The following is a 24,020-nucleotide window of genomic DNA, read 5'->3' as shown; positions in this document are numbered from 1 at the left end:
TTTCTATTAAAGCTTTCAAACCTGAAGAGAGAGATTTAGGGAACGTTGACGCACGTTACTTTTGATCCCGAGTGCTATGATTTTACTGTTGGGACATCCTTAAGTGTTTGAGATTGTTCTCGTACTTTAGCTCTTCAAAGAAGAGATCGTGTTATTTATATTTCTTGTTACATATCTTGTTAATTTACACACGTGGAATGGTACCTACTCCATCCGTATCGAACGCAACTGTGAGACGAAGCAAACTCAGGCCAAAGTGGAGAAGAATCGAACGGTGGGTTAATCGGACGGAATGGTAGGAGTTATCCTCCAGTGGCCTTGGGAGACCAATTGATTCTGTCTCGACTGTTGTGAACTCATCAGTGAAGTATCCAACCTGGCTGAAATGCAGGCTTTTCGGTGGTTAGTCAAGGGATCCGTATATTGGATCGATCTCTCGGCGAGAACTTGGTAGAATAGGATTAAATGGTAAAGGCGTTGCTTTGGATCCATTACTCTGAATGCAAATAACGTTTACTCTGTGGGAAATTGCGAATTATGTGGGCTCTAGAGCCGAATCAGTTTCATCGGGTAACTTTATTTTCGCTATCCTCGAACGTACGAAATTAAGATCAATTTCTTCCTTCGTAATGGTTGTTAAGATTCCACACCGATTGCGCGAAATTTATGGGATACGAAGTCATAATACGCGATATCCTCGTATTTTTTACACACGTGGTCACACTCGGTATAATTTTCTACAAATTGCTTCGAGTAATGGACCAACCGTTATCGTAATTACTCGAAACAGATCAGAGATAAAAGCATAAAACCCGGTGTATGAGTTCTTAGTCACGAAAGGTGAACCATCTAATGGTTTTAGAACTTTCTCAGGGCGTTATTAATAGACCTTTTCTAAGTGGGTCATACAATACCTTGTTCAAGATTTGGTTTCGAACGGAGAAGATAATCTTTCTCGAGGAAAGAAACGGAAGCGATGTTTCATTTTCTGTTATATCTGTTAGTCTATTTACGCTAATGATTTACGAATGGTCAACGATAGTCACGCAGGAAGACGCCGTAGGTGATTTTATTTTCTACCCAGGATTGAGTCGCGAAACGATCGACCACGCCGATCGCATGAAAGATGCAACCGGTGCAATTCATCCGAGGCGTATCAATATTTAGGTCGGGGTCCCTGCACGCGTTCATATTTTCCATGCGACGCGAATGGAGATTTAATGCAATTTGTCTGACGTTTCAACGCGTTTCACAGCTTCCCCAACTTTGTTTTTCTCTCATTTTCCCGTCACCGCCGCTGGGAAACTATTCGTCAAGGCGTGGAGGAACTGACCCTCCAGAAAACAGGTCGATCTTTGCGGATTTTTACCGTGGAAACTTTAGATTTGTTGTGTGTACAAATTGAAAAATAAATACATTTTTACGTAGACTTAATCGCTCGTCTCAGGAACTATTAGAAAAATATCGAGGTTCTTTGGGAATGTAAATTCAGAAGTTTCCAGAGCACCACGAGCAAGTACACGCAGATTGAGAATTAATATACGACTTGGCCGGAAGAATACGACGACCATTGTACCGAGCAGACTCGCTGTGGCGACGGAGGAGTTCACGCATTTCCATTTCAATCTGGCGAAGTGACTGGCCGAAAAATAAGGCGGATTACTTACCCCGAAATGTTATGAATAGCATATTGGAAGTTTCGTGGTGAACCGCGGCAGTGGTAAATAACAGATGATGGCGGTTCGATTCAGCCCACCGAAGAATTACTTTTTATTATGGTAAAATATGCGCGACATCTTTGATATATTGCAGAGAGTGGCGACAAACAGGTGACGGTGAAGATACGAACGTGAAATATCAAACAAACATGTTCGATTCGAACATGTTTGAATTCAAACATTTCGAAGTTACGATAACGATAAATGTAACTTTATTCGCTATGTTCCCATTTCAGTTTCGAAGTAGAAATTTAGGGGGAAGTAATGCCGTTACAATTTAGCAGAATTGGACTGTTCTTGGTCCAAGAATTTCAACTGCGAGTGCCAAGATCCTGAACATCTGTTGAAACATTTTGCAATTGGTATTTTCGCCCAGCAATTAACAGACAGTCAAGATCAAGATTAATGCCACATAGTTTGTAACAGTCTCGAGTAGCAACCTATCGTCTTTTATTGTTTTCATTTAATTACATGGCCGAAACTATGTGAAATTATATGCCGGAAGCTCGTGTGTTTAATTTGAAAACGGTACGAGACATTTAACGAAACGTTGAGATACGAAACAAAGTGTTCAAATGAAATCTCGACGTAGTTCAACCCTAAATACAATAACTATTTCTTTCGTGTCTAGATGAAATAGGAATCTAGCAAAGAAACTTCGAAATCGATATGATCGCCAGTCTCCGAATAAATCCAGTTTTACGATTTCTTATTTACTCGAAACGGTCGATTTTCGTGATCCCCGCGAATAAAGAAACACGTGAAATTACATATCCTGATAGAGCAACCGCCGTATTGGAAAATTCTGCTACGAATCGGTTTCGTGCTGAAAAAGATTTGATCGACGGACAACCGCAGCTTCCGTCGCGGGTCATGGGTCTTACAACAATTGATCCAGCTTGGGAACGATCCAGCCGCGCGTTTCACGTCTCGAACGCAACGGCGAACCTGTCAATCGGGGAATGGGTCGAGATTTTTGCAGTCGAAACCTGGAATGAAACGACGAACGTTCCCGTCGCGCTTTTTCTTCCCTCATTTTTCGCCCCGTTGGCTTTCCGTCGAAGCAAATTCTTCAATACTAGTCAAATAAAGAGGACGTTACTGTTCAAACGATTTGAATATTTCCCTCGGAATGGCAAATCGTGAGGAAGCAATTTCGTTTCGATCGATTCGTTTACGTTTCTTGACTCTTCAAAGTGAAACTTTGTTATATAATTGCTGGTAGAGCAATTTAAAAGTGTGATATTCTTCACTCTACATTCCATTCTTTTTTCGAGTTTCATGCTCATAGTTTAATTGGCATTCGCGCTCGTTATAGAAAATATCAGTTCACAGGCGAAAGTAATGAAAAGCAATTTCATCTAGCGCGCCGTTTCGCGACGTTTCATTTCTACGCCGATAAAAATAGAACCCGTACATTTGTTTCCTGACCTGCAACTTCCAAGTTTCGAAGGCAGCCCTGAGTGAAAAATGTGGAAGTTGGAACTATTCCATTCGGAAGTTTCGGGCACTAAAGTGCTGCACAATTTCGCGGGATATAGCTCCCAGACATGTTTTTGTAAATACGTAAAGAACCTGGAAGTTGACGTTTCAATCGAGCCACGGAAAATTGAAGTCGTTAATCCTTCGTCACCCTAAACTCAACATTTACTGGATATTTGTAAATTCCATCAGGCATCCAAAGAAAGATATCCAAACTGGTTCACTTATCGATTAAAATTTCGTTAAAATATTCACGAGGAGATCTCATTAAGTATTTACAAAAACAACAAAGTACTACTAGAAAACCTTTGTATTTCTAGTCTAGATATCAAAATAATTTCAGTGATTGCTAGAACCGATCAACGTTGGCATCCCTTTTTACAAAATTTACATTTCAGAGTACAGATCGAACGCGCGTTGACTGTGTGTTTCAAAGAGACCTCGCTTGAATGGTTCGGGCGTTTCTTTCAAGGAAACTGCTACCACGGACTTTCCAGGTGAGCCTCCCCGCCTGTTTTTCTACAGAGAAAAGAGAGTATCTCTTTCACCGTGGAAGAGAGACCCGCGTTCAACGAAACAGCGAGCAGTCTCCCTTTAGTTTTCTATGCAGCTCGCTCGCAATTCTTTTGCAAATTCCGACGAGAGTGTCTCTTCATACGTACCTCCCAGGAAACTAACTTAGATCATTCACAGGTTGCAACCGTGGAAGGTTCCTTCCGAAGGGAACTAATGTTCTGCTGGGAGCTAGGGAGATCTGTCTCGAGGGGTACGATGAAAATTCTCTATTCTGTCAACTGCGTTCCCTTATGGTTGGCTGAGTAGTGTGTTAAGGAGAAGTAGGTTTGATAATGGTCAACAGGTGTCATTCTTTACGGGTCTGTCTCGAAATCTCGCGATTTACAAAGTAAATTCTCGAAATTATTTTACTTGAATTTTACTTAATTCACGGCAAGACAACTATAGTATCGCGAGTGTACGATATTTGCATAGCCAGAGCGATTCGTGGGAGTTAAAAGTCGAGGTACTCCCGGCGGTATATATGCGTTAGCCAGCCTAACTAAACATTTTTTGGCTACTAAATATTCCTCCCCGTCATTATTTGCATCCCAGTTTGTCAATCGGGGTCGAGGTCGATCGATTTATGGTGTCATGTAACGTGTGCTCGCAAACTTTTTACGCTCTTTGGGTTTGAAGTTAAACGCGCCTGTAACAAGTTGACGTGTTCTTGTACTATCGTGCCACGACGTCCTTTTTACAACTACATCCGCCGGTTTATGAGCGCAGACATCGAGTATCGATCCCGGGTGGGACATCGGTGGAGGCTAACGAAATTTACGAGTTGTTCCTCGAACCTATTGCCGATTTTATATTCCATTCTCCGCGTCGCAGTTACGAATGAAATTGATCGGACACTTGCTTCGGTTAGTACATCATAACGGGTCTCGAACTATGAGGTATCCCGCGATAAGCAACAAATTTTTTAGCGTTAGCGACGTAAATACTTAAGCCGATGAGGGAAATCGACGTTTACGATGCACGCGCATCAGTATCAGTCGTAAAACGAGGGATAGAGCAAACGTAATGTCGCTACGTTTTACGCGAGCTCATCCAACTTCGACTATAAATAATTAGGCGATAGTCGTAATCAAGATTATGCAGTATGGCGAAGGCGATGCGAGTGCCTCGATGAATTATGTGTTCTGCGATGCGTTCGATGGGAAGGGAACAGAGGTTCGAATACTTTGTCGAACATTTCTAAATTTTGTTTCGACTAGTCAGAATTCTTTGAACTGCTGTTATCTAACTCCCTGGTGCTACTACAACATGTGTATAAATTTGGCTAATAAAGTCTGCTTAAAAAATGTGCCACGGAATTGTACGTTCACCCGTGAGATATGAAACTTTTAACAAGTTCGAGGACGAAGTGGGAACTTCCGCAGCTCGACAATTGTCGCCAAGTTCTTGACAACTGCGATTCAGTTCGTTGAAAATCTTGAATAATTAAACTCCGTCGGAGTGTTGAATTAAGAAATGCGGAAGCAGACTTTGTCAATTAGTCCTGAAACTTCTTTGCATAATACGGCTACAAATATACCGAGTTGACTACTGTCTCGTTCGAGTTACACGATCGCGTTGTACGAGAAAAAATTGTTTAGGTACATAAGAGTGCCGGTAGTTCGACGTGCTCAAGTTTGACAAGCAATTCCCGAGCGAGTTGTCTCAACGGTTAGGGCCGAACGCATACACCCCGCATCGGTGAATTTGCATATACAGACGGTGAATTAAACTCACATGTGTCGGCCTATCGAGCAGTTAGCGATGTATCTACCGGATGCAGTGTGTTCGGGAACATTTAATGAGTCACTCGCCAGTAGTTTGCAAGCGGTTTGCATTCGAGTGGAAATAAACGTTACTCGAGAATTACTTGGGTGCCGCCTCGGTCACCCAGTTTGCTTACATTCCCCGATAATTATTATTGCATTTCGTTGTAACCGATCAATATTAATACCGTCACGCTAAGATTCTTGACATATTTCCTGCCATTTCGATGCACGGATTGCCTGTCACTTAATATTAACTGCTGGAAAATCCAGGCGACATTTTCCACACCAAAAACTTCAAGCAAGGATCTTTGAGAATATGGAGGAACGTAGAAACGCTCATTCCTTAATAATTCTTAAATTTCCTTTTCTAATAGCAAACTCGAAGTGTACGATGTTTCGAAACTAAAATTATTTAAGCAATTTAAAGATTCGAATATTCTAGTTATTCTGATAAAATATCTGTCTTTCTAATTTTGACTCTGATTCGAGGGTCGTCAGGCACCGTGCACGTCTTTCGCTGCAACAGTTGATGGGTAAGCGCAACGGGGGTAATAACACGTGAACGTGTAACGAATGGCGTAGCGGGCACACGTTCCATGCAACAGCCCAATTAATTTCGTTCGCGTCTTGTTGAGCAATGCCGAAGGATTACATTACCTCGCCGCGGAACGAGAGCTAGTTCGGTTGGGTTAATTCTCGAAGAAACCGTGCGAGTTACATACGATCCGTTACGTCAGCCCAGGGAGCAGCTACTACTAACTCATCAGCTGGTGGTCATTCGCGTGACTATCAAATGTTACGGGCCAGGGGAATACAATTCGCGAGTGTTTTATGAGGCCACGTCGCCGCGAACACTGGTTCAACGAAACCGAAACGCACGCAAAAATTAAATTTACCCGAGCGACGGAAGAGAATTGATGATACTTTTCAATTCGTGACGCGAATTAAATTCAGATCGTAATAATTAATGGATGTTCGAGGTCTAGAATATTCGAGTCTTTGCACTGGAAGTATTCCTCGCACGGGTTGGAAACTTTAACCGATCAACATTCGAAAGGGTTGATAACTTCGGAGACAATGAAAATTTTAAACGTAAGAAGTAGATTCGAAAGTACGCATCGTGAATATAAAGTACACGTTGGAATTACCGTAATCTACACTTTATATGTGTACACGTTTATAGTACATATATAAAGTACACAAATCGTGCAAGAATTTTCGGACACCAATTTTGTAACGAATTAATACGAAATGGGAAGCACGAGATGAAATATCTTAAGTGGTGGATTTTTGGCAACCCTCTCCTATTATACATGGCCCAGACTCTGTACTCCTTCCTACCGATATCCGTACCCTATTTCTGACATCAGATATTCGACGTCGAAGAAGACACTTTTGGCCAGCTTTTTGGGTATTCGTACCACAGAATTTTGTTATCGAGTCTAGCTTCGATGCAAACAGAGTTCACAGGTTCGAGCAGCCAACGAATTTCACGGATCTTGCATGTCGTAGCCCAGCGACCACGTAATATCTTCCATTCTAAATCGGACGGAAACGACTGGGTTGCATTATCTTCTCCCCGATATGAATTTTACAGTCACAGCAATTTATTGACCGTGCTTGGCGGGAAGTAACGAACGTTTATTCAGTTCCCCGTTCGATTACTCGATTCGCGGAGTTTCTGATTCGATGCGTGACGATTTGTGATTTATACGGACTGGTCGATTAAACGTACATCTCCAGTTTCTGATGTCGCTGCAGTTTCTTGCTCCCTCGTAATTGTTACTTATCGTATTGGCAATTTGGTGGCGTCTTCAATTTTAAAACGATAATTTCAAATATCCTCTTTATTGCACTGTCTGGATCTCTTAAGCATCGAGACTAGAGAACTGTGTTTAATTAATGTAGAATGGTAATTTCCACTTAAACTGGAATCGTTGGATTAAAGTTTAGACGTTCCGGACTGGTCGTAATTTTAACAAACAGCTGGTAATAGTGCAGAGTGTTTTATTGGCTGAATTTAGGAAGGCGTTACAGACACTTGTTGCCAGAAATTTCTCCGTGACCCAAATGCGCCTTAATAGATATTGAAATCTACTTGCCACGTGCAACTAACTTCGTTTTGCAGAAGAACTCCGGTGATCAGCGTTATTATACCAGAGCAGAATATCAGGCTATTTCTAAAGTATATCATTATCGCGAGTTCTACTTCCCGTAATAGCATTAACAGAGCCCAGAAGAAACATTTTTCATCGGAACTTTCATCTACGAAAAAGTATTCGTACAACTTTCGCTAGAGCAATAATTCATCAGTCGCGTATTAATTTCAACTCGCACGGAAACGCAGAGGTAGAAAATACTTGCACTTTCATCGAATGGAACGATGATAGCTCAGTCTCGCAGAATAACGTCTAAAAGGGCGTCATACCTCGTGAATTGGATTAGAATTTCAGCTCCCATAATTAACTTCTGGAAATGCAATATTCCGAAGAAGCTCGCTCAAGTTGCGCTCGGTGATCAAAGGCAGCATAAGAAGATTAAAACTCGATAAAAGTCAGTTTTGTGCGTACCCTTAACAGCAATATCTTTTTTCAACCAATTTGCCGTCGGCACTGAGAGCGGTATTTCCGAATGGGAGAGTGCCACGTTAAATAAAGGAGTAATTGAGATAAAATTGCTAAAGTACGTAGTACGAGAAAGAAAATTTCAGCAGATTTCTAAGGACAAGATGTTTTCTTGGCAGAGTGATCGACTAATTTACGTTGCGATCGATTTGAACAGACGGTGTCAAACTTTAAAAAAGAGAAGGAAAACATTGTTCTTCAAAAAATTGTTCTTCAAAAAATTGATACGTTTTACATCGAGTGAAGAGAAATATGGTCTTCGTGAATCTCTGTTTTAGCTCGCAGCAATAGTCATCGAGGGAACCGACGGCTTTCCCTTCAGAGTTTTGTAGTGCACCGGAATCCAGGGTGAGCCGAGCGCTATCGATCGAAGGGTGAAAGCATCGTAAGAGTACCCTAAATCCTTGTGGTTCCAGAACATACGTACACATAGCTCTATGTATTCGCCGCTGTTTAAGCCAGCTGTTCTGCTTCGAGGTACTACATAGCTTTCGTCTTCGGTGTTCCACCTAGACATCCGTCCCGTGTGCACCAGGCCGGATTTACATATTTCATCAATTTTCATTTGGATTTCGCAGTAAATGTCTCCCCGAGAAAAGAGCATCGAGTAAACGCCAATCTCGGACAGATTATTCAATTTCGACGGGGAGAAAGAACGACGAGAAAGAAGTACTCGAGGAAATAGAGTATTCCCAAAAGGAGCGTCAAAAAATTGGTCAATAAAACGTAAGCGTTCATTTGATACGATAGCCACCGTGTCACCTAGTAGCAGAACAAAATTCTGATGCCCCTCTCGGAAAATTCTTTACCTTTACTCTCTTTGGAAATAACGAGAAGTGTTTTCCCTTTCTCCTAGTTATAGCGGACAACAGCGCGTTGGGATCAGCGGCGTTTCGAAACGGTGCGGTGGTTTATTTAACGAACACTATCCGCTCCTCTGTTGCTCGTTATTTCCAAACAAAATTTACACGACACAGATTTACCCACGAGATCGCGTCGTTATTCTCAAAATCCACTTTTTGAGAAATCTTAAATTTATATGTCAAAGCGATTCGGTATAGTCATAACTTTTTATATTTCATCGGATTTCTCAACATTTTGTTTCATGGATTTCATCGATATGTGATTTTGTGCAATAAACGGGTCATTTGCCGAAGGCTGCGGCGTTTCTATTCAGACTTTCCTCGTGACTTAGCGGTCCTGTAAGACGCTCGAACTGTTGGCAATCCGCTAAAAGTCTCGGGGGCAAACGGAAAATGCAAAATATCCGAACGTTAAAAATACGAGAAAGCCCGGGGGCGGTATCGATCCTCGAAGGAGCCTTGATTCCATCTATCCGTGATTCATCGCCTCGGAGCCCGATGCAATAGCAGAACTTTATTATCTTCGAGGTCGTGTAAAGGCTGCGTGACTCCGAGCCCCGCTTCCAAGCGTTTTAGTGGCCGAGTTTACGGGTCGGTAGATCTCGCCGGATATTTTCTGGCCGGTAGAAAATCTGCCCCTCGAAATAGCGGTGCCGGCCTACAATCAGCCACGTCATCGGACCACCTACCAGCCAGAACCAACCAATCTTATCGCCGTGGAACCAGAACCGTACGCCAACCGTATCTTATTGAGACGAACAGTCGGTGGTAACAACCATCGTTTGGCCGATTCGCGATCTTGTTCAGAGGCAACGATGATACTCGAGGACGCAGGGGGTAGAAAAAAGTGAAGTAGAAAAATGCGTTACTCCATAAATCCTACACTGATCTAATTAATATCCTATACAGTTTTCATCGAACATCCCGATCAGTGTTCGCTAAGCTTCTCATTAGTTTTTCAATTATTTTTCGAACAAAATGAATGACCCACTCCTCCCCTCTGCTCCTGTAACAGTGCAGGCTTATCAGCGATGGCATCGTACCACCTTCTAGCCAGAAGCACCGATCTTATCGGATCGAAAGCAGAACCGTGCGCCAAACTTGTCTTATTGAGACGAACAGTCGGTTGTAACAACCGATTCGTGATCTCGTTCGGAAACAACGACACGGATACGCGAGTCCATTCGCGATTGATTGATTCGTTAATAACGGACCTGCCGCGGAAATGCTGATCGAGAACGCGAGATAGCCGGCCTGGTGATTTCTAAATCAGCCAGGTCACGGACCATTGCCATCTACGTCATCTCGTCCCCGCGATTCAAAGGGCTAGATCGTTACGGCGCCCGAAGAAGAGTTTGAAAAGCTTGCGTTTTCTTTACGTATCTAATTAATTTACTCAGGAGTGATCATTAGGAGCACACGACGAACCAGGTAGAGCTTATCAACACTTTCAAGTCGATTGAAACGCAAACCGTTTTCTATCCCGAAGCAAAGATAAATGGGTTTACACCACTTTCGTAATGAATGGCTCGATTATTGATTACGACACAGATTTCAAGCGTCTCGAACGCGTGTCTGGCAATGATCCAGGGGAAATTCATTTAGAAGGCTAATGAGATTACCGAAAACTGTATGTTTACCAGTCGAAGATTCCATTCCATTCGAATTACGAAGTCGCCGACGTACGGATGAATTATATTCGTTAAACAGAAACGGATTTTCGCGTTCGTGTCACGGTATTTAAAATAGTTTACATTTACGAAGAATGTATTTGTGAACCGTTTTCCTTTTTGTAACGAGGGGTAACGCTAATGAGGTTCAATTATACGGATCATGATTTCACATTTTGCTGGCAGTCCCGCTCGCGCAAGAAATGTTGTGTAAAAGGGTTCACCCAGTCCTCCGTGACATTCGCAGTTTCGGGTCAACGAACATCTCGTTAAAGTGTCGTTTCTTTCCCCAATCTAATTTTATCGACGTCTCCCGACCCAGTGCCTCGCTGATAACAAATTTTCGTAACAAGCGATCGTATATTGCGAATAATAAAAACGAAAAGCGTGGAAACGAATGTAGAAAGTCATCTCGACTACTGCTAAGCTAATATTTGATTTTATCTGCTTTTTGCGATCGTCTTTCCTCGAGGTTGGAGTCGCTGCGATCCAAATGTTTTATTCGCGGCACAATGTGTCTCTCTGTTACGTCACGCGTATTTTCACTATAAACCGAAACTGCCTAGAAAAGTAGAAAACGTATCGCGGCAGAAATGTAAAAAGTGCAATAAAAGAGGGACACTGCTAGAAAAAGCTCGAACAATTCAAGAGTTCGGCAACGCATTTGAAATTTATTCCATAAATATTTGTACGAGCGTTGCCGCTATGTATTGGAATTCCAGCGTTGCTTGTCACCCATGGAGACATAAAATGCAGCCAGTGTTTCGTTTCGTGTAACAAAGGGAGGAAAATACAGCGCGATACGCGTGGCGGGCCACGTGTCACTGTTAAATAAATAATACCAGGAAACGTGGGAGGTTGGTCAATAAAAGGTACTAAAACTCCACGGTCTAACCTTCGACGAGGTTTTGACCAGGTCTGCGAACGTGAACTGGAATAGATAGTACAATGATAAAATATTATTTTTCTCTAATGAGAATTAAACTCTACGCATTAATTTTTTATGTAAAATGCTCTTGTTTGAGTCACAGAAGAACCTAAGTAGCCTGGGGATCTATTCGGGCAATTAGTGGCGATGTTTACGTTGGACAGCTCCGATCGCAAAATCCGTCAGGATCAGTGCCCCGACGAATTTCCGTTCCGAGGGTGCAATCTCATCAATGCAAAATCGGATTAGCCGCGACTCGTACGGAAATACTCAGAATCGAACGGTAATATCGAATTATTCGAGGAGGTGTCCGCCGCAAGATGAGTTCGTCCCACGGTCGCGATCACTGTCGCGTCCGTTATGCCACGATAGAATTTATTTTCGGTCTCTTTGGCTCATGCGCTTTGCGGAATAAATAAGGAGGGAGTCTCGTTAGCGATTCTATAGAATAAAATGTATCTTCCGAATGTGACGAACAGAAAGGAAATTATCGATCGTAAAACATTAGATCGAATCTGTGCAGGGTATTAGAACATACTCGAGAAGTAACCGATTATAATGAAACGTACGAGTTTGGAAAGTAGGAGGGAAGCTCGATAAAATTTTCATCTCACAAGCAAGTATTCATCTTGCGGTAGGAGTAGGTCACCAGTTTTCTATAGGAACGGAATATTTTGCCAAGAACGTCGTTAAAAGACTATAGCGAGCGTAACTATAACGATTCTTTTATTCATGACCGTTTCGTCCATCGCGAGAAGAGATTCCTGTACAGGCTGACCGAGGTCTGTTCTCCGACGCGGAGGTATGACGAAGCTAATGTCATGGATGAAAACTTTGCACGTGTTTGTATATATTAGCAATCTATGAAAGCATAGAGATTCCATTATTACTCGAAACTTGAACGGTGCTTGAGAAACGAGTAGAAAATCGTAAACCTTTTATTGCAAGTAGCACGAAGCTCTTTTTCTCTTCGCTACATATAAACATAAAGTCTAGGAAATAATTTTTTTAAGCTACCATCGCATTTAGTTTCAGACCCTTTTCAAAGCTTTTCGTTACTCCGCTTGCTGCTTTTATGATTAGGTAATCAAGGCGCGGCGGAATTAAAACCTGAAATGAGAATAACACGTGAACGCCGTTGGAAAGTTTCAATTTTTATCGCGCTTCTTTTGAAACATCTCTTCCTCTGCCCGGGGCGACCTCAATTTTGGAGCTGTTCTTTGCGTCAAATAAGTCCAAAGTGGGACAATTTATCGTCACCTATTCCTCAAACCGGCTCGCAGGACGCGTACTCAAAGGAGCGGGGATATTACAACGGCGAGAGCGGAAATTTATAATGATCCTGCAAGCTACGGGTACTACAAAAATAATATGCATTTCAAATTGAAACGAACTATGCATATAAAATAGTAACAGTTACGTGATATCGCTCTAAGCCTTCCTTTAAAGACGTTTCGATCATTTATTTATGATCTTTACCAGCGTGTCTCGATTTACTGTAACGAAATACAGAAACTCAATCTCTCGAGAAATGTTTCGACATTGCTCGAATACGAGACAGACCTTTCTTTTTAGCTTTCCTAGACGATACATAGTCGTATCGTATACATAGTACGTTATTTTTATCATCGTCAGCTGGGTCGAAAGCACGTCGACTCGATGTAAACCGGACACGTTGCGAGAATCGCGAAAAAGCTTGGCATCAGATAGATCATCGGATGCTCGCTGGAATTGTTGTTCGCCATGAATCAAATGTTTATCGTCCTAGACGCCCCGCGTCCGCTGAGCTAGGCTGTTGATTTCGTTGCGTCATTTTCCTCTTTCCTCGGACGATCGATCAATCGGGGTATTAAATTCAAATGAATAGCCAGAGCTCCGTAACGATTCCAATAAATGCGTGCCAAAAAAAGCAGCTGGCATTTTTACGAGCGACCATCCATCCTCTAACACTTCTTTCACGTCGTATCGTGCAAATCACTGTGATTTGCATGACCACTGCTTGTACACAAGCGTTGATTTAAATCCACATAATAAATTTAATTTGTAAATGGAACTCGCGTCTAAAGAAGCGAAATACTTCTATCATCTATCCTTCGTGTTGATAAGCGACTAATACGTGTATGCTTCACGTTTATTAAAATATCTTGACGTCTTCACTCGATGTAAGTTCTTACTTGAATTTCCGAGATGTCTCCATCGAAGATCGATCGTACATCGTCAGCGTCTGATACCATGTTCGGCCTTCATCGTTGACGTCAACTCACTCGTATCCATCAAGCTACTTTATTATACCAAAAATCATGCTTTGCATACCCAACGAAAATTTGTACACGTATATTGGATGGCACGTAACCGTCTGGAAAGCTCTCAAATTTGTTTACTTCGGTAACATGTGCGGTTTCTTCCAGAATCTGTGTCGCACGACGCCGCATGTATGCCCCTTGTCTGACCAAATTCTACTTCAGAGCGCAAGTAGTACAAATCGCTTTGCTACACCTTTTGAATGCATCCTCGTCTTCCACAAATGCAGCATTAAATTCAATGTTAATTGCTGACTCGTGTGCAGTTGAAACTCTCTGTTATCGAAGTAATTGCGACCGATAGAATGCGTCGTACGCTTTCCCCGTTCCCAGGAGCTTAGAAGCTCCTCATATTTTATCGCTCAACTCTGCTGAATCGCAGGAGGCATCTCCTTTTCCGACTCGACGCCCGTTAAAACGGCCATCCTCTTCGGATCGTAGATCACGCGCGAGAATTATACTCGGTGGGGGACGTGGACCGAAAAAAAGCTGAGGGTGGGGAAAAATATACGAGGACCCGTAGCGACGAGGTACCTCCAGGCTGACCACTACGCCAAGGTATTCGGCGAAGTTAACCGAGGCGTGGAAAATAGGCGAGACGTTGGACCAAACCTTTTGCCCCCTACGTAGGGGACGTTTGGCATCTGACCAAGCGTACGACTGTCAACGGGTGTGCCAACGGAACGTATCTAAATTATAGTTACGTCACGACGAACGCAGGGAATCCTGCCTGGCCAGTGCCAAGAGATTACAGGACCAGGCCAGCCAGTGTATGCGCGATACACGAAAACATGAACTTAAACGAGAGGCCTGGGGTAAAAGTGAATGCGATTTTTCGGGACACCGTGTGCCAATTTACGTGCACGTGGCCTGATTCGTGGAAATCTCGCGATCGAGTGCAAGAGACACTTTCAACGTCTTGGTTTGTTTGGATCTCTGAGCTCGATTTCAGAAACAACACGAATCGTTGCACGGACGTGTGTGCTTGATTTGTTATTATTCTTCGTTACGTTCCGACTTTACTTTTGGGACTCCTTCGGGGTATTGACAGAGGAACAAAAAGAATAGAATAACTTATAGTACAAACAACAGTTGGAAAATAAAGCAGAGTGAAAGTTTGAAAAGATTGCAATGAAAGAGCTTGAATTCTCCAAGAACGACGATCCAAGCATTTTGTCCGTGCGGGACTGTTATAATTAATCCCCGAACGGCGACCAGCTCGCGGTGAAATACGAATTTTCGCGAGAATGTTTGGCGCTGATTCTTACCAACAGCGCGGAAGAATAAATGAGGCCCTCGAGAATCCCTATCGCGGGAATAGCAATTTCTCAACCGAAACCTTAAGCTACGATTCAGAGCTCCTCCTTTTCTGGCTCTTGTCCTTTCAGAGTAGTACTCTATACAACAGAATTCAACGTGGACATACAACGTAACATACCAAAATCTTCTTCGATTTCAAAGTAATAAAATTGGTATCCTAATAGTTTTTTTTCAAATTGTGGGTAATTTTACATTCGTGGTTACATCATTTTTTATAATAGAATATTCAGGAATCTAGTATGCGTGATTAGAAGTCAAGAAAAAAATCTTCTATGTACCTGCCATTCGATTTTCTGCTTCCAAGTTGACACTCAATGTCATGCGCTCTATCATGTCTGACCATTGCCTGACACATTCTAGTTGCCAACGTAACTATCTGTCTTTACCATAAAGTCAACCCTACAAATGATCTCCGATCTAAATGTTAAATATTACATAATGACAATATCTACTCTCCCTCTCCAAACCTCTCCCTTCCACCAAGCTGGAAAGTCTTACGACAAACTTCTGAAGGCTCCGACGTATTTTTAGACCATCGAGCGATCTAATCGCTGTCGAAATTACACGTAAATTTTATACGTCAGATTAGGTCACTGCGAAATTAGGGAATAACCTTGAGAACAAACGCGTTAGCGGCGATACGTATCGGCAAATTGCGGGGTGCACTTCGCGACGGAACGACTTCGGGCCTGTTCGTCGTTCTCTGTAATTTGTCAAAATTAATTCGCATGAGCGTTTCTCGCGACACAGCCTCGATAGGAATGCGCGTGACAAATCGTGCGTGATACCGCCTATTAGGCGTCGCCGTGGCAAGTAGCTTTCGACCACGATACGAAGTTTATTACCGTCACGGACTTTATTTGGATTTGTCACGTACTTCACGCATTACGACGTTATTTATTATTCCGTTCGTTGCTGGAGACTGGCAAATGCGTTCTGAAACTCAGGCGCGTCTTGTTCGACCTACGAAGACAGTCTAGTAATTAGTATTCGAAGTATATCGAGCAGTTTTAAACGACATGTCTACAAATATTCGTAGACATTTACTTTTTTACGTGAGATGCAACTGACGACATGAAATTTAATTTTGAAAGGTTCATTTGCAAACTCAGGAGTTTCGTTTCGATGAAACTTTAATAACTCTAATCAGAGAGTCTTCTTTGTATTGGTGTACCGTAACGAAGACCATTTTATCAGTGGCTGAGCAAATCTCGTCTTACGAACGGCAGTGCTCGTCTTTAATATCCGAGCAAAGCGTCAGCAGCATTCTCGGAGGTATGCGATAGCTTATGTGCAATCGTGAGGGGTCATCCTCGGAAGATTAGGTGTCAAATGCATCTGTTCTGTGAAATTATTCCATGAAAAGTTCGCTCCACCCACACAGACAATACTACGGGACGAAGTCGGTTATTTCCTACTGCTCGAAAGCGAACATCGCCAGCTGTCAGAAGCCGGTTTTGACGAAACTTTGCACAAATGTTTAATGAACCACTCGAGAACTATGCCGTGCTTCCTGCTAAGGAAAACATCCTTTACATCGAAGCCACTTGTTTTATTCGACACCACATCATTCTCAAAGCTGTCGAAAAAACTATCAACAGGAAAATATTATTTCTTTCGATTTACAAATAGATAGAACGAGTGACTCCGATGTAAGGGATGGTTTCTTCTTCTAAGTCGAAAAATGGGTGCACCAGAGGGTTTTTAGTACCAGGGAAGTTTCATCGACTAACGGTTCGCGATGTTCCGTTATCAGTAAACTTCCGTTCATCTCGGGACAACTTCGTTCAAGTTTCAATCGCAATGTCCAACTTTCGACTCCGCGAGTTAAGTTTCGGTTTCCTGGCAACTGCGACAAGTAGCCTCGTCTACACGTCACTAGCCTCGCGAGTTTCATTATGCAAGTTATGCCATTAAAGCGACGATTGTGTAACAATAGTAAACCGCTCCAAAAGCACCCATTTTACACGTAGAGGCCTGTCGTGGGCTGGCTTTACGTATCCAATGATTTATTAAGGACATTTGAACGAATAAAGAAATTGAATGGATGTTTCATAGCATAGTTTTAAGTTTCTATTTCTTCTTCAAATAATTTCATTTATCTGTCCATTGATCGATATCTTCCAATTACTCGTGAATGATACTATCATCGCTGCTTCTCATTTCATCGGGTTCGAATACTCGTTTGTTCAATTTATCCTCCATTTTTCAAGTTCACTGGCTATTCGGATCCACGGATACCGAAAGGGAGGATTATCGGAACTTCTGAGCGCTGTTCGAAAAGTTCAATTCTCGCCTCATAAGCGCGCCGAGACTTTCATGGGCACGAGCTTTGGTCCGTGATCGAAAGGAAATGAAATAAAGGGAGTAAAGCGCCGGGAACAATCGGCAGCTTTGCAAAAGTAAAGAGAAGACGAGCGCGCGGAGAAGAATGAACCGAACGGGTACCTTCCTTCTTGCAGAAACGGGAGGAGCCTAGGGATCTCTATTTGCTACCTTTTCGTGTCGTCTGCCAAAAACTATTCTTCCTTCCTGAAAGTATTCCTCTTATTGAAATTATTGAGAAATCCCTGAATCTTCGATAAATGAGCCATCGGATCCGACGAAATTACGAAAAAACTTAGGGCGTGCCATGGGAGATGGAATTGGTAATCGATACTTTGCCTTTGGCATTAGCTATTAATTGAGAAATAAGAAGAAATTCGACTGGAAAATATTACATAACAAAAGTTAAAAAGAAAAATCAGGCTTCTCGTTGTCCTCTCGCGAGACACCAATGTCGCAGAGGAATATTTTAAACTTCTCCAAAGTAACAAATATCTCCGGCGCAGTTTTAGAAAGTTTAAACAGTGAAAAGTTTCAAAGCACGTTGTCGAAACAGTTTCAAAACTCACGCCGACCGACAGTTCCTCTTCCGGTAGGCGGAACAATGTAACATTTTTCGCATAAAATTAAAACTCCTCCTATTAACATAAAATTTCAGTGCTAGATTCACACCCGCATCCTCTCCAACTCCCCATTTAACATTTCCCTGACAACGGCATCCTACTAAAATCACGATTGCAACAATTTCTCTATTTAATGAGAACCATCTATCTCCGCACAGAGAAAACGAAGTTCGCGTCGCAATCAACCTTACGCGGCCATGTTCGTTTAGCGCCAACTAACCTGTATAAACGTTTTCACGTAATCGTCATCGTAACTAGCGCCGGTGACGTGTGTTTGCAACAACGCGACCACAGTTTCCGGTTATTCCCGTCGATTCGGAGCACATGAACTTGTCAGTAGAAAACGTGGGCCGTCCAATTAGAACAATTTAAATGGAGGAATCCTTTTTTTTTTTCTCTTCAAATTCGACAGTGTAAATAGTAGCACCGATTGTCGAGTGGGATTCCGTGGCTGACTGCCACGGAACTGGCAGTCAACGTATCGAACAAAGTCCTAGAATTTCTACATAGAAACTTTTTATATTACATGCCAAACGTTTGGCCAAAGGAAAGTAACTGTGTCCAATTAAAACCACACGTATGCAGCGTTCGAAGCGTCTTCCAGCGTCTCGACTTCCTGACGTGAAAGCACGCCGTTGTTTTTTAGTTGTGCCGCAAATCTGCATTTCCCAGTGATCGTTAGCGAGCACCACGGCCTAAATGCATACGATAAGACACACCGTACGAATGCAACGCGAGGGAGACAATTAGGTCTGCGGTTGGTACGAGCATGTCGTGGACCCCGACACAATCGTGTTCGACGTCCACGCTTACTGAGCACCACTTTAACACTAACGCCTTTATGGTCGCTTACCGTTGGAACGACGACGACGACGACGGAACTCGGCCCATGACACTCTGGGCGTCCACAATGGAACACGAGGAGACCGAAGAACTGCCTCGCAAAAATGTTTCGGTTACCCATTGTGTCAGGACACAGAATCACTGATAAGCCTGGCTTACATTACGCTGATATGCATTTAACGTGGCCGCAATTGAGGCGACAGCTTCGAGGAGGAAGTACATTTCTGAAAGGAATGTAATCTTCGATTTTTTAAATGTTCTACTTTTTGTAAGAAGAATGGAAGTCTGGGTATTATCGGAGTACACGACCTCCATAGTTAATATATTCCAAGACTTTAATTAACAAAGTTTTAATGCTGCAAACATAGTTCGAAGATCGCTAGCTCTGGATGTATTATTATAAGTAACAAGTGTTGGAAGTGAATAATTCGACGGTTAAACAACATTAAATAACTGGACTTTATTTCGTTTCTGTTATTAAATTAATCGACCTCTGACCTAACCCAATTATTTTTTTCGCAATGCAGACGTAAGTAAACCTTAATCGAATCCCCAATGTTTTCGTAACGACGTTTCACGAGGTTTTAAACACCGATGCAAGAAAAAGTTCCTGATCATCCCGAGGCCTCTGATAGGACAGTAAATAGACTTTCACTTTACCACGACGTACGGTACACCAAAAGGTTGGAAAACGAAACGTGAGCAGGTCTAACTCGGGATAAAGTGTGACGGTGTCTGCAACACTTGCAAACAAGAAGTTTAGTGGCTCTTTGATTGGCCAAGCTATTAAAGTGTCGTCTCTGTGTTCCTCTGTGTCGGTTTATCACCCCTCGCGCATGTTTCTTTCTTATTACATCTTCTGCCTGGGATAGTGTAAAATAAACGAGCTTCCTTTGAGGGGATTTTTGAGGGAGTGCCAAGCGACCATGAGCGATGGACTCTCAAACACGAAATAATTCGAAAAAGTGTGTACACTCGATTTATTTAGGCTCGATGTTTGAAATTTGACTTAACCTGTATCTTGGAATTCGATGAATTTTAACTATAATGATTAGTCTTTCTATAAATTTAATCTACAATTGTAAATGCAGATATTGATACGACACATTAATTAAACAAAATTAACACGTAAGCCGCAAGGTGCTCGCAGCGGATATTCGATAAAGTTTCTGGAAAATAAAAGGGCGCTCGTGCTTCTAGTGTCACGGCAATTTAACGCTGAATGCTCGTTTTCCACTTTCGTCTTTACCACAGGTCTGAGTGTGACGGAGGAATTTTTTAATGACGTGTGAAGTGCCGCCCAATTGCTTTTTAACTCTCATATAGAAGGGTTGCGCACAGACGGCTACAAATGTATTCGAGACTGGGCATGTTTACCACGAAATATCCGATATTCCTTAATTGCGAGAAACCTGTTCAACTCTAAGAAGTGCACCTTTGAAACTAATGCAAAAATAAAAACTAAAATTGTAGTCGAGAGAACCACTTGCTTCTAGGAAAGGAACTTGTAGAAACGAAGAAATAGAAGCGAAGAATTCAATGGCTAATCCCCTTCGGAAAAATCCTTTATAAAGAGATCAGGTAATGCACATCTATCTTATAATATTAAACGCACCATATTAAATAGAATGCATTACTTTACCTCAAATTCGCGAGTATGGGCTAATTGAAATTTTCGCGTTCGTCGTTTTTGGGGGTGAGCAAAAAAAAAAAAAAAAAAAATTCGACGCTCGAATCACTTCGACGTTGGCCCAATTGCGAAGAGTCACACGGACGGGGTGCACTCGCGCAAGGGTAGCCGTAATGTCGAAGTCTCACGTAAATCACCACACCCTGTTATGACGTCACATGATTTACCCTGACCCGAGCGTAGGGCGAGCCCGTAAAGCAGGCGAAAAGGTAACGAACAAACGGTGTCGGCTTTACCGAGGCATCGAGTCACGAAAGAACAGCTGCTCTTAATTAGCATACGGGCGTCGTTCTAGCCGATACTTCGGCCACCTTGAAAACATCCAGAGCCGATCAATCCGATGGGAGAAGGCTACGCTTCAAATATCGCGATTGGATAATGGTAGAATAGAACTCTGGTCTCGCTTTACTAGCAGGTTTAGGGGTGGATTTACCGAGTGGGAACAGTGGAAATGTAATTATGCAACGCGTCTGACCTTGCTTTGGAGTTACAAGCGTCCTTCAGTTTTCATAACTTTGATTAGAAGCTAACGTAACGTGACTGAATGCAGTATGAAGAATGAAGAGAATAAAATGCAAGATGGAATATTTTCAGTAGTAAGCATTACCACTGGGCTGGCATTAATACCTCGAATATTGTAGGAATATTGTTTCGTCTAAACGAAAAATAAGGCACGGGGATTCGAAGCCACGATACTCGGATCCACAGTCGACCGCTTTACCTACGCGACCAATCCCGTACTCTATGTTTCGTGTTCTTATTTGACTCCTTATTGTTGGGTATGGGAAGCGCGGATACTACAATATTATACCGTGTTTGTAGAAAATGTATTAGTAAATATTAATGTTAGCTAAGGAGGAACGAGATCAAACGATTTATCACGTAATATTAAGAGCATTACGTTCACTGGTATTTGTTATGTTTATGTGAGCTGCTCGCTAGACCGTCGACTTCCTCGCGGAGCGCTTCTTGGGTGCATAAATGCACGAGCACTATACCTCGATTTTCAATGCGCATTCAGATAGATTCTGTCGATGAACGTAAGGCGCGTTCTGTTCACTCCACGAGGGAACAAAGAGGGTTTATCATCGTGGACAAGCTTTCAACAGATATCTCGAAGACACGTTCGCCAGATGGGTTTTGCTTATCTCTCACAGATGGAGCAATGCGACCGACGCTGCAAAATCGAAGAAAATTAATTCTCCGCTTTCAAATTAATTTTTGTTCGAATCGAAGTTACCAAATAAATGTAAAAATATATAATTAATTTCCATGGTAGTATTGCTCGTTATATCTCTCAAAAATATCACGTCGAAATCGGGGTTACATCCGAGCGACCGGTACGGAGAATTTCGTTTCAAGTATGGAGAAATTAAAATAAAATTTCCGCGACGATTGATTTCAACGTTCGAATCGAATCAATTCGCCTCTGGATTGAATCAATTTCCGTTTACAGTGCGCAAGATTGGGAATTCGTGTAACTGTCGCAAACGACCGAAACGCATCGGGTACAATCGATTCAGATAGCATGAAACAGCAATTACCAAATTACCTTTGCGCGCAATAAGCAGCCTGCTATGAACAGTGGCGTCGCTAGGGTTACTGTCGCCCCGCGAGGTAATTAATGAGAGTCACCTCTATGAATTTCTCTCGTTGGACTATACAGGATCCTTGGTAATGTTTTTTGCGCTAATGATGCTCGTAAATCGCGATCCCCGTGCACCACTGAACGCAGTGGCAGTGGAAATGACGCAAATAACAAAGTTAAAAGTCGCACGTTAAATTTACAATATCGTGGATGGAGTGTTGCGTCTGCATTTACATTGTTTCGCGAGTTTGAAATGAAAATTTGGTAAAAATATGATAAATACTTGTACAAAGGATACGTACCGATGTAGCATGGTAAATGTTATAGATAGTCATTTCAGTGTCGCTTTTTCTGATAATATCACCGAACGCGTTTTCCATCCTCCGCAGGTGTCTAGCGACGCCACTGGCTTTACACCCTATGTCATTCCGCCCACGATGCAAACGTAGTATTTGTGTAAGCGGGTGTTGCACAACGCCAATTCTTCTTACGCTTCTATTTCGTCGTACTTTGTATTCAGTACGCAATGAAGAAAAAGTGCTATACCCTGCTTTCATTACGTCAGAAAACGATCGATTTGGGAAAACCGATGGACAGAGATGTGGCAAGTCCAAATTAGAAAGGTCACGTGCCCCTGGACGTTGATAAAATCCTCGAAATAAAAAGATCGGCAGTGGATTTTTGAAAAATAGTACAATTTAACGAATTACCAAGGAATTGTAATCGACACTAAACTATTTGAATAACTTATAAATGAAATATCGATACCTATTGATAGCAAAGTGTTCGTGCAAAGTCTCCGTACTTCACGGTTGCCTCGGGCTCTAAAATACCTAGACGCGATCGTGGCAATTCTGTAAGAGTCGCGGGATGAATAATTTCGGCACTCTTGTGCTCGAAATCAGGCTGTCTCTGGCGGCTTGTAAGTAACCATTTTGGCCAAGGGATTCGAGGGATCGAACGACGGTATGTCGGCGTGGTCCTCACGTACTACGACCGCCTAATCCAATTCTAAAGCTGTCCAACAATCTCCCTGTATCTACTGTAAACGAATGGAGAGCGGCAGTTCGTGTCGAGGGAAATGGCGGTCTTAAGCGGATTCGATCCAGTAAAGAGTAAAGCTTCGTTCTTACGACTCGATTCATCGTCGCGCTGAATCAGCATAATTCTCCAATCGAACGTTAATCGCAAGATAATATGAACCCGTAAACTCAACGTAACTTCTGAATATAAATATCACGAAGATACGATCGTGGAATACAGAAGAAATATGTATAAAGGAAAAATTGTGAAAAAATAGTAAGTGAAATTAATTTTAATTAATTTCGTTATTAAGACAGACCTGTAAAGCCACGCGAGTGCTCGCTTTTCTGTAATAAAATTAATTAAGAGTGACAATATACTAATGGCGTCTGCGAAGAACTAACAACGTCACTGTAACTTGTATTGTTATAACTCGAACAAGTCACGGAATATAAAGTGTCCAAGTACTGTTTCTCGAACGGTTTGCGTAAAGATTACATTTCGATTATGTATCATTTAAATGTCCAAAGGGAACGAACGATACGCAGAAGTAACAATTCGCACGCAAAACGTTTGTCTTCGAAGAAGCGAATGGCTGCCATAAAGAAGAACAAAGGGTCTGCCCGAGCCACGCACAGGGTTATCTCCCCCAAAGTCCGTTAGGGGTTGAAGACACCTATTCCAAGGTGGACTTTCAGA

The 24,020-nt window shown here is 42.3% G+C and overlaps 1 protein-coding gene across 11 annotated transcripts in view; it reads right to left on the bottom strand.

Annotated features, from left to right (window-relative positions):
• The window catches only part of LOC128895916 (blood vessel epicardial substance-like), a 57,304-nt gene that overhangs the window by 16,606 nt on the left and 16,678 nt on the right, over positions 1 to 24,020 (bottom strand). The window contains exon 1 of one of the 11 annotated variants that reach the window (XM_054158925.1): positions 18,398 to 18,496. The exons of the other annotated variants lie outside the window; for them this stretch is intronic. The gene's annotated coding sequence lies outside the window, so the exon portion shown is untranslated. Of the gene's footprint in view, positions 1 to 18,397; positions 18,497 to 24,020 lie in introns of those variants that run through there. 11 annotated transcript variants of the gene reach the window in all.

Source organism: Hylaeus anthracinus, unplaced genomic scaffold (genome assembly GCF_026225885.1).
Source record: "Hylaeus anthracinus isolate JK02 unplaced genomic scaffold, UHH_iyHylAnth1.0_haploid 5, whole genome shotgun sequence".
Lineage (NCBI taxonomy): Eukaryota > Metazoa > Arthropoda > Insecta > Hymenoptera > Colletidae > Hylaeus > Hylaeus anthracinus.
This window is presented reverse-complemented; position numbering and strand designations above follow the sequence as displayed.